Source organism: Hyposmocoma kahamanoa, unplaced genomic scaffold (assembly GCF_003589595.1).
Source record: "Hyposmocoma kahamanoa isolate Upper Pololo Valley unplaced genomic scaffold, ASM358959v1 224, whole genome shotgun sequence".
Taxonomy (NCBI): domain Eukaryota; kingdom Metazoa; phylum Arthropoda; class Insecta; order Lepidoptera; family Cosmopterigidae; genus Hyposmocoma; species Hyposmocoma kahamanoa.
In genome coordinates this window covers 1556633-1572584 of record NW_020653743.1, presented here as the reverse complement: position 1 = coordinate 1572584, position 15952 = coordinate 1556633, and the positions used below count along the sequence as shown (strand labels likewise).

The following is a 15952-nucleotide window of genomic DNA, read 5'->3' as shown; positions in this document are numbered from 1 at the left end:
CATGTAGGGATGCCGAAGGATCCCCTGCCGAACCCTCCCGTCAGTGGGCGCCGGGCCTTAGACACGCTGTAATAGAGTACAAAATGTTGACACATTTAGCACTCAAGAGCTGGGTATAAAATCACCAAGGCAACCATATAAATTCCACCACGTGAATCAACTCCGTTTTAACTGAAGGACCTCTATTTCTCTTTCATCTAATTATAACAGCTTATTAAATTCTATGACGTAATCTGATACAGATCTCGCTAATGTCATACTTGTGTTCGTTTACTTACCTTTATGTAATTTCGTAATACGACATAATTAGTGAAATGTCACGACTAAGTGACAAATGTTGCTAATTTAGCGGCTAAACTTTTGAAATTTTGCAAAATTATTTTGTGCAAAAGTCGAAAAGTGCTTTTTTTGGAAAGGTCACATTATTCAAATTCACAATGTTTGAATCGCAGCAGTATTTCTGACAGAATTATGTTTAGGTTAAGTAAAAAGCATTTCTGCTCTTATGGTTAAATTGTTGTTCTACAATATGCTGCATTGGCTAAATTGATGGTCGATGGGAGCGTAGTGAGAAAACGGGGTACCGTACCGTACCGTACCGTACTGAAGATGTCAGATAAAATGCGGAAATTCAATGCAGGCAGTGTGCTCGATTACCTGGCTGTGCATGTTAAAAACGGCCTGTGATTTCACAGGCTACTGCGCGCCACGCCGTGCTTGCCTGAAATATTTTCGCGCTGCGCCTTTGACATTACTAACATATAGCAAATAGAACGGGCTCTTAAAGGCGAGCCACTGTTTCTATGGTGAGTTGGCGCGGCCTATGAATTCACAGAACATGGGAAGCCACCTTAAGACAATGCAAAGCATAAGATATGTTACAGTTTAAAAAATCTTGATGAAAATTAAACATTCATTACCTTTAATTGCTTATAGGGGTCAACAAAGTGCAGAACAGGCACTCTCAACGTTTACACAGGCCAGCTCTTAATGCAAAATGTAAATGTGTCCAACGATTGTACCGAGCATGCTAATTTGTGGAAAACCTTTGTTATGGATTTTTTTTCGTTGAGATATGATTTGTTGGGGGATAATTTTTTTATAACGTTGGATGTAAAGATGATAATAGTTTAGGTTTAGTAGCAGTAGAGTTCCTTCTGAATGAGTTTGTCCAGGGAATTACTTGACTTGTAAACTTAGTTTTAGGGTGACGGGCGTCGGTGGCAGTGCCCCGTGGCCTTTGCGATTTAAAATTCTGAGTGATACCGCAACTGTTATGGACTGTATTTTTTTATTATAAAAAAATCAGGTATGGCGATAAGTATAAAATAAGATAATGTTTTTGAAATCAGTAAATAGTTTCCGTTTTACAACATCTCATATACCATGGCGTATAACGATTGGTGGTACCTTTCTCTGTCACACAGTCGACAAATTTGCCTTCCAGTGTAATATTCCCTCCCTCTTTTGATATGTGGTCCAGCAATGTGGAATGAAGCATGTAGTATGCAGGCAGGTTGGAGGTGGCAGGTAGAACCAGAAGTAGATTGAAGATAATTGTGTGAATATGTAACAGAACGAAGAACAGTGAAAGGTCTGATGTCCGTCAATGTATGAAGAAAGCAAGGAGTTGAATGCCATTGGACAAACCTCTAGCATTAGCCAAAAATGAAAATATACGAAAAATATAGTTACATAATAAAAGAGATCCGAAAAACAGATGGTTTATTGTGTTAGTAACAAGATACGAACAATAAACCATTGTTAAAAAATCCCGGGCATTTATTTTGCTTCTTTAACATACACCGGTTTGTATCTGGAAACGGGTCATGTTTATAGAGGTAATTTTAAATGAAAACAAATATAGTAAAAAAAAAATTATATTTGTAGAAACATGTGCGTGTCTTGCAAAAATAGTGGTTTAGAAAACAAGGACACTCTCTAAGCTGTTTTCTGAAGCGAGCTAAAGTTAACTACGTGGGAACGTAGTTACTTTAGCTTTCGAATAATTATAGGAAACATCCCTATGGATTTGATAAACCAAGAAATGTACTTACATCAAGTTTAGAGCTTCGGTGTACGGCAAACCTTTGATATGTTAAATTTCTTGGACCGCAATAACCTGTACAACGTTGACCTTTACGTGGTACTGAAAAAATTAAGGATAAATCCAGGTGGTGGGCGGGCAGCAGTTTTTTTACCTGTCAACGTGTCAAGGATACCAAGTAAGAAAAATTCATCGTCTTTAGGTCGAAAACGTTTGATGACCTCGAATTTGAGCGCTTAGTGAGAAAGTACCAGTTCAGTCTTTGGTAGTACCAATTTTGCAGTCAATTTAGTTATTCTGGTATAAATACCGGGAAATACCTACTCTAATGACCTTAGTGTCAATTATTATTACTAAAGAAAGCCGTTGTGGAAAAAGCCGAAAAACACTAAGAGATAGTCCTTGCTCATTTTGAATGAGGGTCAGAGATCAAAACGATAATTTAAATAACAGACCTAAGTAACGAAAGTGGTTCTGATGACAGGTTTACTATCCATTTGTATTAAGGTCACGTTATAATGGCGTCATATCTTGGAAAGAAAATGAGATAACATTTTATTGGTAGAAAATCTCGTAACAAAACATAATCGTATGTGGAAATTTACTAAGACGTAAGAAGAGAAACATTCGAACTAAGTATTCAATAGATGACATGCGCCGTAGCGGCTTTTCCGGGATGAAATAACATTTTAAACGGGTTCTTATAAAAGTCGTAACACCCCACTTTCCATTGATATATCTATAGTATCTAATCTAGTATGTAATCTTTACGATCACGGATAATAAAATTGGACAAATGAAAAAATGTTATAGACTGCAAAGTGATTTGAGTAACAATGGAGCTGTGATATTATAAATAAGATTTTAAAAAAAAGATAATTTTGCCCGAAAAGAAGCTAGCCTACTGTCTTCCTCATTGCATATATGTACCGGCTTACCCTGATGTTAGATTCCACACATATCACTTTCATCCAAAAATGTATGTATCTTCCAAAATCATAATCAGGTAGAATCAACACGTGTAGAGTCGTAAACTAGGGATACTTGGACCCTGTAAAAAATCCTCAACTCTGGTGGTCAAGTGTGAACATTACCCTAAACGCTCTTACTCATTTTCATTACACAAATATCAACTTTGTTACTTATGAACATAAGGTTCAAAGGAAGATTAGTTTTCTCATAACCGCATCCATAAAACCAGCAAACCTTGCACTCTCAGGTTTACTATAATGGAGAATGGGTATTATATTACATACTGTACAAGTCCCTTAGTCGATATTTCTTGAAAAGCTATCCCGATAAGTGTTATTACAGTGGAAAATGGCACACGAAGCAGTCCTGTGTCCATATTGTGGAATGTTTCAACTCAAGAGACAATTATAGCGTGTAGCAAAGTTTAGGACACTAAAATAACATGGTAGCTAGGAGTTCTTTTATGTTTCATAATGCGAAGAACGAACGCGTTTCTGTATATTGTAAATCAACCATTACAAGTGCTTTGAATAATACATGTTTTTGATGGCAACAAAAAGTCATTAATGGTTCCATAGTTTTGTCTCTAGTCTCGACTATCCTAAGAAAAGCGTTGAAGTATGGATTATGGCATTGTGCAAGAAAAAGTTTGTGTTCTAATTAGTGTCTGAATGCCAACCGGACATCCGGCTCGAAGGATCATAAAGTAAGAGTCTTCTTTTGGAGGACTATACCGTGTACCGCAAAACTTTCGAATTCCCTATTATTACTGTAAAATAGCTACCCGAGCTCTCTTTGTCTAGGAGCTCTTATCGTTTGTAGCGTCTACTAGTTTTTCTTTGCCTTTATACGACGTAGCAATGAAATACCGTCGCCACATACACTTGGCCTTGACGAATATATACAATTTGTTATTTAATATCAAACGAATTCTGTTAGCAGCATTTACTTCAAATTCCTTTGGGCATTACAGTCCATAAACATAAAAAAATACTTACAAAACGTCATGAGCGAGCGCGTGAGTTGGGAAATTTTCGCAAATGGAAGGAATCGACCCAGGTAAAACGCACTTAGGCAAGCAGTCAGAACGGTATATTCACTGTTTTTTGTTTTCAATCAAACTTGCCTAATATTACTCGACTAGTAACGTACATTACGTATGTAGGCCTTGTAGTTTGGTTATGTCTCGTCGGACAGCCAATTATACACGCTTTTCACACTCTTGCAAATAAGGACAGCTAACATGTAGTTTTAAATTGACTTGGACGAGAAATGGTTTTTGTGTTACCACTTACATCACACCGTTAGGTTAACAAAATTCCTTGAATTTATGAAAGACTGGATTTTATTGTATTACGTAGGTGCTTAGATGATTCGGACTCGTAGAGAATAAATGAAAGCAAATTAATAGAACAGATGGCGACAGTGAGCGGTCACGTTGGTAAGGGCGAACCAAGGCGAATTTACTGGGACCAAATTGAAGATAATAATAATAACGCTCACAATCAACATAGCCCCGCACTAGGGAAACCCTGTGTCGCGGGTGCCATGGACACACACATAGACAAGCACAAATTACACCCAAACTCACGAGAGAAATAAATGTAGGCCATACAAATTTTTCTCCCGGCCCGGGAATCGAACCTGGGACCTTTGCGTGGCAATCCGGCATGGTAACCGTTCGGCCGCGGAGGCAGTTATAGGAGAGAAGATGTCCTAAATAAAGACTATATACCAAGAATACTCTTAGTTGACGTGCATGTATGAAAGCATTGATGCGTGTTGACAAGACAAAAGAGTGCGTTAAGATCATAGCAAGTGGAAGGCTGTTGTCTAGGTGGGATAAGGACGTGAAATATATGTACATGCTCGTCGGTTAAGGGTCTCTTAACCAAGTCTATATTTCCTCAATTTAGTCGCGGTAAGTTCACCTTAACCGGCCCTCATCAACTCGTTGGCTCTTTGTCACAACATCTTCCAACGCTCTCTTATCACGCTGTTCCCCGAAGTGACTCTCGAGTCACTCCAGCAATACTCTCATTTCCAGTGCATTTTCTACTTTCTGCCAAACGCAACATTTACTACCCTCCATGAATAAACCAGTCATACATTTTTAGACGCTTTGCAATTATTTTACATTTGTATATGGGGATAATTTTATTTTATGGACTCTATCCATTCATAGGGAAATGTCAAATACCATAATCTCAAAGCTGATACTTTCATTTAAGAAATGAAAATGTATAGATTGGAGACTACACACAGGTTTTGACATTTTATTGTTCTACATCCTCTTCCAAACTACATTTTATTGTGGTTGAAAAAGGATGTAGTGACAAACAATGAAAACAGTATGCTGAGGTGGTTTGGGTACATGGAGCGGATGAATGAATGTAGATTAACGAAAGAAATATATAGAGCTAACGCGGAAGGAATCATTGGACTAGGATGGCCACGAAGAACATTCTCTGATCAAATTGAGGGAGTTATTAAAAAGGCTGGAGTGCGTAGTGAGAATAATATGAGGGCATAAGATTGAGGAACGTAAGTGATGCAAAGATCGTGCTAAGAGTCTCTGTCTACCCCAATGGGAATCTAAGGGCGTGAGTATATAAATATAAATTGTAAATAGTTGGACTGGCTTTCACTTTTTTGTATGTGACCAAAAAGATTTGAAATTTAATTAAGTAATAGAACATTAATAATAATGTGTCAGACAACTACAGCAATGACTGGTCGTAAATTACGGAATTCCCTGTATGATAAGTACAAAAACAATGGTATTCACAGCAAGGCACTACCCAGAACACCGAGACCAGAAACATTTCCCAAAGTGCTCATACTGGGAATCCAGCCCGTACCCGTCGTCACCACCACTACCATACTTTTTACTTCATTAAGTAAAAAGTAACTGTTTTTTAAATTAAAGTTTACATGGTCTACAATCTAACCTAATAGAAAGGCAAAATGTAAACCACACCAGTTCTTGCTCACGTAGGTGATGCCAGTTTCAATCTGATCTCCAGGCTACGGAGACTTGAGTTTTTAAATCAATGCAGCTAAATCTGCATAAAATTTTACAAGCAAATTATTTGACATTGAGATTAGCTAAAATCTATCTATAAATCATGTCTGTCCAGTCCAGTCTTTAAAATGTTTGTAAAGAATATGACGTCTGTACTGGCATAATTAAAACTAGCATTGTGCTGAACAGGATTCATTCAATGAGTATCTAGGTTGACTTAATTGGTAGTCGAAGTGTTTCTTTGGGATTAGTTGGCCAGTCCTCCATACAAATATTTGAAATTTCTTGTTCATATGTGCAAAAATTGCATCAATAATCAAGTATTGTGACCCTGTTGCTCAGTGATAAAGCAGTTTGAATGCAAGTTCCCAGAAGAGCTATTTTAGGCAACAAACAAACATGGTTACATAAATACATTAGATATTTATTGACTCTCAGTTTTGTAAATGAACAAATTTTCCTAGAACGCAGGTGATGAAACATTTGAACACCACAAATATCCAATACCACTTCACAGCCCTAAATCGCAAAGATTTGAAAGCCACTGCCCCTGCACCCTGCACCCTAACACACAGATGATAAGTCGCATTTGCCCGTCTCTTACCCTTCAAAACAGGTAATGCTATAATTCTCACATTACTGCTTGCCGGCAGATATAGTTATGGTGGCAGTACTTTTCTGGATTTACTCTTTTGCAAGGAGCTACTACTACTAATACATGACATATCACAATACACAACCCAATTTTTTTACTGAAAATATGAGGAATATGTTGATTCACAATTTAATGTTTTACGTTGTGATTTTCATTAAAATTTTAAGTTATGTGTGTACCAAGGGGACGTACAATGCAATGCATATTACAAAAGATCATCTTTCAATAAGTAACAACTTAAGGTTTGACTACCTCGGTGGTCCCATGGTTTGCACTGTGGATGCAGGATGAGAAAGGTATCTGGTCTAGATGCTATGGGTAGAGTATACTGTTGCTTATAAGTATTATTACATTTTTATTAGTCAGCATAAAACAAATGAGAGGTGCAAATAAAATTACAATCATGTAATTGAATGTAAATAAGTAAAAATAACACAAAAATGCACACATGCCTTATCTTTATGTGCTGATAACAAAAATGAACCTTATATTAATTGGCATTATTCGAAGATAAAATTTTGATAAAAAAAACTTTGAAAAGAAAAGATAATTTAGCATATTCATAGAAGTTTAATACATCATTGCTGTAAAGAACACTATAAAATAGGACTATATTGAATTTTTGTTAAAAATGCATTGCTTATCTAATAAACATGTTAATTTACAACTCTGTTTCATTGGTCAGTCTGGTCTGTATATTATATTTAATATATAAGCTCTAATTGACTTCAAATTTCCAGCTGCATACTTTGCACAAGCACAGTGAAAAAAAAGACAACAATAAAGTACACCCAACCATAACACCAGTAAGGAAATAGGAAACAATTCAAAGAGTGCAATGCACAACATACATCACTGTACAATTGCACATGACAATGAATACATGAATATGTTATTGTTTGTCATTCTTTGTTATTTTATACATTTGTAAATGAGACAAACAATTGATTTTCTGATATTTAAAGTTCAATTATATAAAGGACTATAAGATATGTTTGTCTAAGGGTCATATTCTAAAACTCTACTCAATGCTCAAGTCAGGATTTGAGTATGGTTTAAAGCACTCGAAATCATACTCAAGTCCCTGCTGTTAGGGTCGTATGTCCAGTGCTTGTGTTTCCAGTGCAATCCTGACTTGAGCATTGAGTAGAGTTCTAGAATACGACCCTAAGTCTAGAAAGATTAGGTATTGGGATGGTAAAACACTTTAAGACAATGGTCAAATAAGGTTTAATGCATGGCAGCTTTTCTTTACTTTTTAAAACGGGTGATCATTCCCAGCATGAAATGACGTTACACTGGAGCGATTACTCAAACTTCTCGACCGGCAAAGGCTACAATAGTTATTCAGAACACAGTTATTGAACGAAAATTACCGAACGTCCTAATGTTTACAAAGCAAGAATGTGACATGGAAATCTCTTATTATTTTAAATAAAGTCTGGATTTTGTTCAATTTTATTAATTTATTTTAATGCAAGACTAAATCATTCCTATATTTTAGGCCTTTAAACTCTTAAAAATGTATATATAAGGATTTTCATTTTTCTTATAATCTATTTCATCGACTAACGTTCGATAACAATATCAAATCCAAAGAAAATGTTCAACTGGGTGAATAGCTCAGATAGCGCTCTTCGATTTGTGAATAATATCCAATCAAATTATTTGGTTCAAATATCGAAGAGTTCTAAATCAGGGTCCAGACCACAATCAAGACTTGTTAAGTCAAGATGAGGTTGACAATGGTTCAAGTTTGCCCAGAAGATTCATTTTTATCCTACCCCTGACGATGTTAGGGTTGTATGCACTTGGAAATAGAGATACAGATTGCTTGCACAATTTCTATACTATAACGTCTGTAAGGGTAAATTGTAGTGGGTTTGAATGTCTGGCATATTAATATAAGTCAATTTTAGTATAACTAATACTGTAAAGTATGCTAATCATCTGATTTTGGTGTTGTTTCTATATGTACTAATACAGTTAGCCATCTTAACTTTAAGATATAGTGGAATTTATCAAATTTTTTAAGCTGTTACAATCAGGGACTGAAAGAGGTTATGATATAGGCATTTCAACTAATGCAAAATTGAGCACAAACAGAATAAGTTCTGGAGGACATTGCTAAGTCTACCTACCTATTTGTAGATACTTTCAAGTCTTTTCATCCTTGGCTAAGTTAGTTACAAATCAAATAATCTGCTAAAACTTTGAGTAAAATCACTTCACTCCTCTTATTTTACGTTTAATGCCTGTGCTTATAAACTTATTTACTAAGAGGATACATACATAATTTTATGTAAACATAGGAAATAAAGACGAGCAAGTTAGTGTGACGGGCAATAAAGTCAGTAATGAGATTTAACCAAATGACTAACACCACATAGGTAGGTATTTCAATATACAAGAATGCTTCAGATTGCAATACACTCAGACTGGAAGTAAATAATTTTGATATTGGTAAATTATACATTATATATAAGTAGCTCTTAGGTATTGTTGTGACTACACAAAAAAATACCATAATTGTGACTATATTCCGTTTAAATTTAGCCACAAAGGGCCAAATGGACTTCAAGGATTTAAATTTACATTATATTCCGTTTTTAGGGCTTATAAAGAAGAAAATTTTTGGACAATTGTAGATATAAAAAGAATGTGCATTGCATATACTTGCCTATTCACAACTTGTAATTAATCATAGTAGTAATACTGCTACAAAAATCCCTCGAGAACACGCTGCAGCTACACAATATAATTTGATCATCCACACTAACACTAATTAGTACTATTCAACAATATCTTTTTGCTGTACGACACAAAAAAAAACATTTATTTCCCTTTCGTTAAAAACACACAAATCACGCACAGATTGCATATAACAACGATATACTACACACTACTACAACAAAACCATCGGAAATTCCGATCCAATCGATGTCCTACCATCTAGCAACAGGGCCGTGCCTGCCATGGGATCCTATACCTATCTATACTTATTACCTACGTGCGAAACGACTTTCCCAACAAATTTGTCACTTCCTGCCCGCCACTGGCCCGAAAAACGTTCTTCTAGCAACCGCTGTCGGCGTAACGCAATCTATTAGCTCGATAACACGGGCCTTCTGGCTCTAATAGGTGCTTCACGCAACGATATAAGGCCGGCAAGGATGGGCGATACACCCATCAATTTCCTAAGCTTATGCTTTATCATTACGGGTCTTTTGACCAAAAACGCCGAGTATTATTATAATAGATAAAAAAATCTTCAAGTAAGCGCCGAAATAGATAATATACAAGCGAAAATGAATGAAGAACTTTACCCTTCTGTCAGCAATGTCTCGTCGATCGTCCCTCCAGCGGTTTCGGGCGCTGCCTAAACCACCATTAAGACTGGATTCTCACTGTTTGGCACATTTTGTATAATTCCAACAACACCACACTGAATACGAGATTATTCACAAGTTTTTATCACGGATTCTTCCACCATTAACTTTTCATACACCCTGGAGCTCGGTCCTTTTCACGGCCATTTGCAAATTGCGTCAAAGTCCCTTGTACGTGATTGGCGGATTCTGCGCTAGTGGAGTTTGCACCTGTCGCGCAGTCTGGTGGCCGTACGAAGTACTATAATTATTGCCATACGAAACTCATACGTCTTCCCTTACATTTAAGTTCTTTAGAATTTTAACATTCAATACATACACCTTTTTGGAGGAAATGTAATAGGGTGCGGTAAGGTTTGATCGAGAACCCCGAATGAAATGTGACGTCAAACTGGGCGTGAGAATCAAAAGGCGGGCAACTTAAAAACACTTGAAGGCGCGCCTTATTGACAAAATGCACAAATTTTAACATTTACGAGCTTAAAAATATCTTTAGTTATATTATTTAGCTCAAATTTTTTTTAGCTGAGATCTAGGAAGGTTTAAAAAGCGTGAAATTTCCGAAACCAAATTCAAAGAATGCGAAATGAATTGCGGATTCGATCGACGTTGTTCCGTCACAGGCAAAGTTATTTTGTTACTCAATAAAATTGATATGTATGAACAGAAATATCACGATAGTGACTGATGCTTCTTTGATGATTCTTATATAAGCAAGAAAATTACATTGAAGGTTTAATTAATGCATAACAAATGTCCATATTATTTGAGTTAGGTATTTCTTTTTTCATCAAATGAAATAAAATGTAATTTTTGTCTATGTATTGGCAACATTTAATATGGCTCGCTCGTTTCATAAAATCTAGGTTCTATTTGAGCAGTTCATGTTGAACTGAATAGATGACAGTGGATGGCTTTATTAACTTCTAGCTACATTCTCCATAAAATTCAGCTTGATTAGAATGACACTAAACTTGTTAGACTTCATGAACCACGATCAGTGAAATCGAGAAACGTTGTTAAAATATATCGACTGAATTATTACTATGACTTGAGGGGTGTACAAAAAGTATCTCTATACATTTGGAATTATAGAATAGATTTGGAAATTCGAAACACTAATCTCTTTCAAATTACTTTGAAATTAGGGAGCCTAACGAAACAGGAATGTTGTATTTAGCGAGGAAAGCCTGAATCGTATGCGCAGAATGGGTATATTTTTAAAATAAGGGCAGATGGGCCAGTGAGATCTTTTTTCACTCCGTACTGAAACCTGACTCATGGTTTTATTTGAAATCAACAAATATAAGTAATTAATTAATAGGGTCCGACGTCCGACCCATAGATTTAATATAGTAGTAAGTGTCCGACCCAAGAATAGTTTGACAATAGTGTTAATTAATTTTCAGTAGAACTTTCATAAATACAATTAAGCCTACCTAAATACATAGTAGTATCGTGGTACACATTGTAAGCAAAAATTCACCGAAAATACAAAATTTATGAGAAAACAACACAAGTAGTAGTAACATAAAAACACATTAGCAATTTACAAAAATTATGATTACCTACTACATATGCGAGCTCGACTCTGTACTTATGTCATGTCTATATCACATCGTTTTTTTTCAATTAACATAAACCTTAATTGTTTATCAACTGTTTATGGATTTCAATGATCGTATTAAGATGCATAGCAAATAAAAGAAAAAATTGTGTGTGCGTAACTATAAAATAGTAGTGTTTAAAAAAAATGTAGGACGCAGTTACGAAATTACGTCGTTCTAATTTTGTCGATCTATCATCATCAAATATATGTTTCTACGTCTTTTGTAATAAATATCTAAATCATTCAAACTCACAAAATGAAATTTATCGCAAGCAGACTTATTATGACACTGCTAGTGTTGCCGTGGCTATAGCATAATCAGAAGGTCACTTAATAACATGGGATATGGTCTAAGTACTGTAGCTGTAAGAGATACGGAAAAAAATACATATAACTAATACTAAATATTATTAAATAATCCTTCAACGATGACTCAGATATCAATATCAGACAATAGAAAACATCTATTCTATCATCAAAAGGGTATGTTTTCAGGGTAATGATTTAATTATTATTTACCTTATAATGTCTTGAAGATTGAGGTTTTAGTGTTTGAGATATCCTTAGATTCACTTTGATCTCCGAAGTGTCAGTATCTTAATGAGACTATCCTAAAATGCAATTTCACATAATTACTTTAGACCTAAAAATATTTTAATACGTAAATACGGTGGCAACTCTTTAGACTGATTGTTTGGGTCGTACTCTACTCAATGCCCAAGTTAGGACTTGAGTATGGTTTAAAGCATTAGAATCATATTCAAGTCTTTGCCATTAGGGTCGTATTTCCAGTGCTTGAAATCATACTCACTCAATTAGGTCCTGACTAGAGCGTTGAGTAGAGTTCAGGAATATGACCATTATACTACCTCAAAAATTCTTAGAACTCAGCTCGGATTGATAAGTGTGCATGTGAAATGTTTTTGTTTTTTTGTTTATTAAAACTAATTTAAAAGACGAAGAAAGAAGAAGCTAACATAAAAGATGAAATAACATATAAATAATTTGTTATAATTATTAATACAAAGATCGAACACTCAGAAAAAACACTCAGAAAAAATTCCTTCGATCCGGTCGCATTCGAACCGACGTCTTCTTACATACCGTGCCAGACGCTATACCAACTATGCCACGGAGCGTTGGTTTGTTCCGAGTGTTTTTTCTGAGTGTTCGATCTTTGTATTAATAATTATTACAAACTAGTGGAGTAATTTCACAAAAAATAATTGAATATCAATTTAATTAATACAGTGAATAGCGACATCTCTCGCCAGGACTGGTAGCTGTAAAGGTACTAACTGGGTGATAAATCTGTCATAGATTTCTCATAGATGGCGCTACGACTAAAAAGTCGTCGAAAGACCAAGTACAAAGACACGACGCAAGCACATAGAAAAATTCGTGAGGTCCGTTGGTTTGTTCCGTGGTTTAGTTGGTATAGCGTCTGGCACGGTATGCAAGAAGACGTCGGTTCGAATTCGACCGGATGGAAGGAATTTTTTTTCTGAGTGTTCGATCATTGTATTAATAATTATAACAAACTAGTGGAGTAATTTCACATAAAATAATTGAATATCAATTCAATAAAAAATTAATTAATATAAATCATTGTAAAAACAACGAACCCGACACTGAAACCACAAAAAGAGAAAAGCAAGCTCTATAATCTGCTGCAGAAATGCAATATGAAAACACGTGAACGTTTTCTAGTTAATAACCCAAATTAATAAAAACTAAGTCGAATAATAAGAACTAAATATAATATTAAAATTTACTTCTAAGTACGAAACGAACTTTTACTGCAATATATTGTTATGGCAATATTGAAACTCAACGTCAAGAATTACGCTGTGATTGGTAGATTATTATTTCGATTTATTCGATTCGACCAACCCGCTAGCAGCACGGTCCCCTTTGTCGCTGTCACGAAGTTGTTATTCTTTACCAGCTGATTTGTTTATTTCGTAAAAATAAATATAACACGTAAAAAATAGTACCTAACTGACCATTATTGTGTGGTGATGTGGTAGATTGATTTTAATAGACATTTAAACAGTTTTGGATTCCCAGAATCCTTTGTTTTTCGGATTTTGGTGAATAAAACTGCGTCATAAGTATTGCGGCAATCTTGCAGTTTGGAAATACGTAAGTTTTTTGTTATTTAACATGTATTCGTAATATTCTATGTGGAGTATATAATTTTTGTTATGAAACGGCTTCGTAACTGAAGTCAGTTAAATGTTTTTGCATTCTTGCCTTATAAGAATCTTACAGGGTTCCTTAACTACTGTTGCGTATGTTGTTATTAGAAATGTAACAATACCATTATATCGTATCATTTCACACATTGGTAATAACAGAAGTTACTGTCTTAAAACTTTCTAATATTACTTTGAAACTAGCTTGAGATGGCGTAGGTACCCTATCTTTTTATCTGAAATTGGAAACGAGGTTACCTTACTTTATAACTTGAGATCGTAATTAAAAATGTTGCCAAAATTTTCGGCACTGGAATGCTTCTGGACAATTTTTCTATCTCTGTTTAAGTTTTGGGATCCCCTTTAACTATTTTTTAATTTTAATATCTCAGATAACCCACCTGCACTCAAACTAAAAACAATTCCCTGTAGGGCTGGCACGACAAGGCGCGACTTGAGCGAGAGTATAGAAATTACGCGCTATTGTGCTAGCCCTGCTGTACTCACTAAGGAGAATTATTCAAAACACCTAGACTGAACCCAATTAGGAAGTTTGTTTTCATCTATCATCCACAGTACTAATTGCTGATCCATCAAGGTCATCATTTTGATTTCATGTCCCTTGAAAGGATATAACGGAAGTAACTAAAAATTTTTATACAAAAAAATATCTTAAGCCTATTTAAGAGCCAGGCTTTGGACGGTGTAGCCTTCTTGTTCTTTTTTTAAATGTTATGACCCCCTTCGAATTAATCAATGATTTTGTCAATGTCAAGTTGAGGAATTTTGATAGAATTCACTGAGAGGAGAATCTATTACAGAAACCAATTTTTTTTTTAATAAATTTTCACAGCACATGCACAAAGGGAGCATGGATTAATGTTAGGAGGAAGTTCATATTAACGGGACAGGGGATGTAGCTGGTTCGAAACCAGCTCCTTGGCCTTATTATAGTTGTTTACTTTGTTGTTCTTCTTTATTTCTTCACTGTATACCATTCTTGGTGTTACTCTCCTTCTTTGACCTATTATCTTCCCCTCAATTATAACTCTCACATAGGTCATTGGGCACTTTTGTATGGAACATTTACCCATTTGTTCACAAATGAAATAGGTGCAATGAACTATACTTGACAATGCTAGGGGTAGCATGTTTGCACTAGGGAGATTCTGTGTCGCGGGTGCCATTAATAGACATAGACAATCACAAATTACACCCAAACTTACGAGATACATAAATGTAGGCAATACAAATATTTAGACCGGCCCGGGAATCGAACCTGAGACCTCTGCGTGGCAGTCCGGCGGTAACCGTTCGGCAGTGGAGGCAGTTATGTAGATGGTAACAGTAAATGGTAGGACTTAATTGTGTAGTTAAAAAATCCTGATACACAAATTTCTGTTTTTTTTGACATCTAAACATTTATAATTCCACAAGAAGCTCAAGATTTAACACCGTATTACATTAAGATCGAATTATTGAATTTCACCCATTTTCCATTAACCGATTTTAATAAAACTAGGTACATAGATGTGAACTTTTGCCAGTTTTTTTATAAAAAAGTTGTAATTATGTTATTAGTTTGTGGTTTAAGATATTTATTTCTCAAAAGGATACAAATTCACTTAGCAAGTAATACAAGGTATCATAAAATTTCTACAGAGAGTATGTGCTGACAAAATATTCAAATGAAGGTATATATGTATAGATAGAATTTCGTGTTAACAAAAGCAAGGCCCTAGTCAAGTATTGTACATCAATTGCCATGGTGAAACTTTTACCAACTCATAGAAATAAAAACATCAAAAATGCGATGAATTCTTTTTGAATAAGTAATTGAAATGTTTGTATTTCCTTATCTTTTCGTAATTTGTTGTATATATATAGCTCCTTCGTGCATTATGTTTTTCTTTCCATAATTCGTCTACTTTGTTGTGTTTATTGTAAAGTAAATTAGATTTTTTATTAACAGTTAAAAAATGCTGGTTTTTGTGTATTTCATATTGTACTTTAGGTTTACTGTTGTTCTATGCAATTGCATTTTATAGTTTGAGTCA

The 15952-nt window shown here is 35.1% G+C and overlaps 1 protein-coding gene and 1 long non-coding RNA gene across 2 annotated transcripts in view; one reads left to right on the top strand and one right to left on the bottom strand.

Moving 5' to 3' along the window:
• The window catches only part of LOC113228105 (guanine nucleotide-binding protein G(I)/G(S)/G(T) subunit beta-1), a 61590-nt gene extending 51353 nt beyond the window's left edge, over positions 1–10237 (bottom strand). Inside the window, exon 1 of the mRNA XM_026461255.1 lies at positions 10026–10237. The gene's annotated coding sequence lies outside the window, so the exon portion shown is untranslated. The remainder of the gene's footprint in view (positions 1–10025) is intronic.
• A 3375-nt stretch (positions 10238–13612) lies between these two features.
• The window catches only part of LOC113228204, a 131629-nt gene continuing 129289 nt past the window's right edge, over positions 13613–15952 (top strand). Inside the window, exon 1 of the long non-coding RNA XR_003310281.1 lies at positions 13613–13842. This is a non-coding gene — a long non-coding RNA (uncharacterized LOC113228204). The remainder of the gene's footprint in view (positions 13843–15952) is intronic.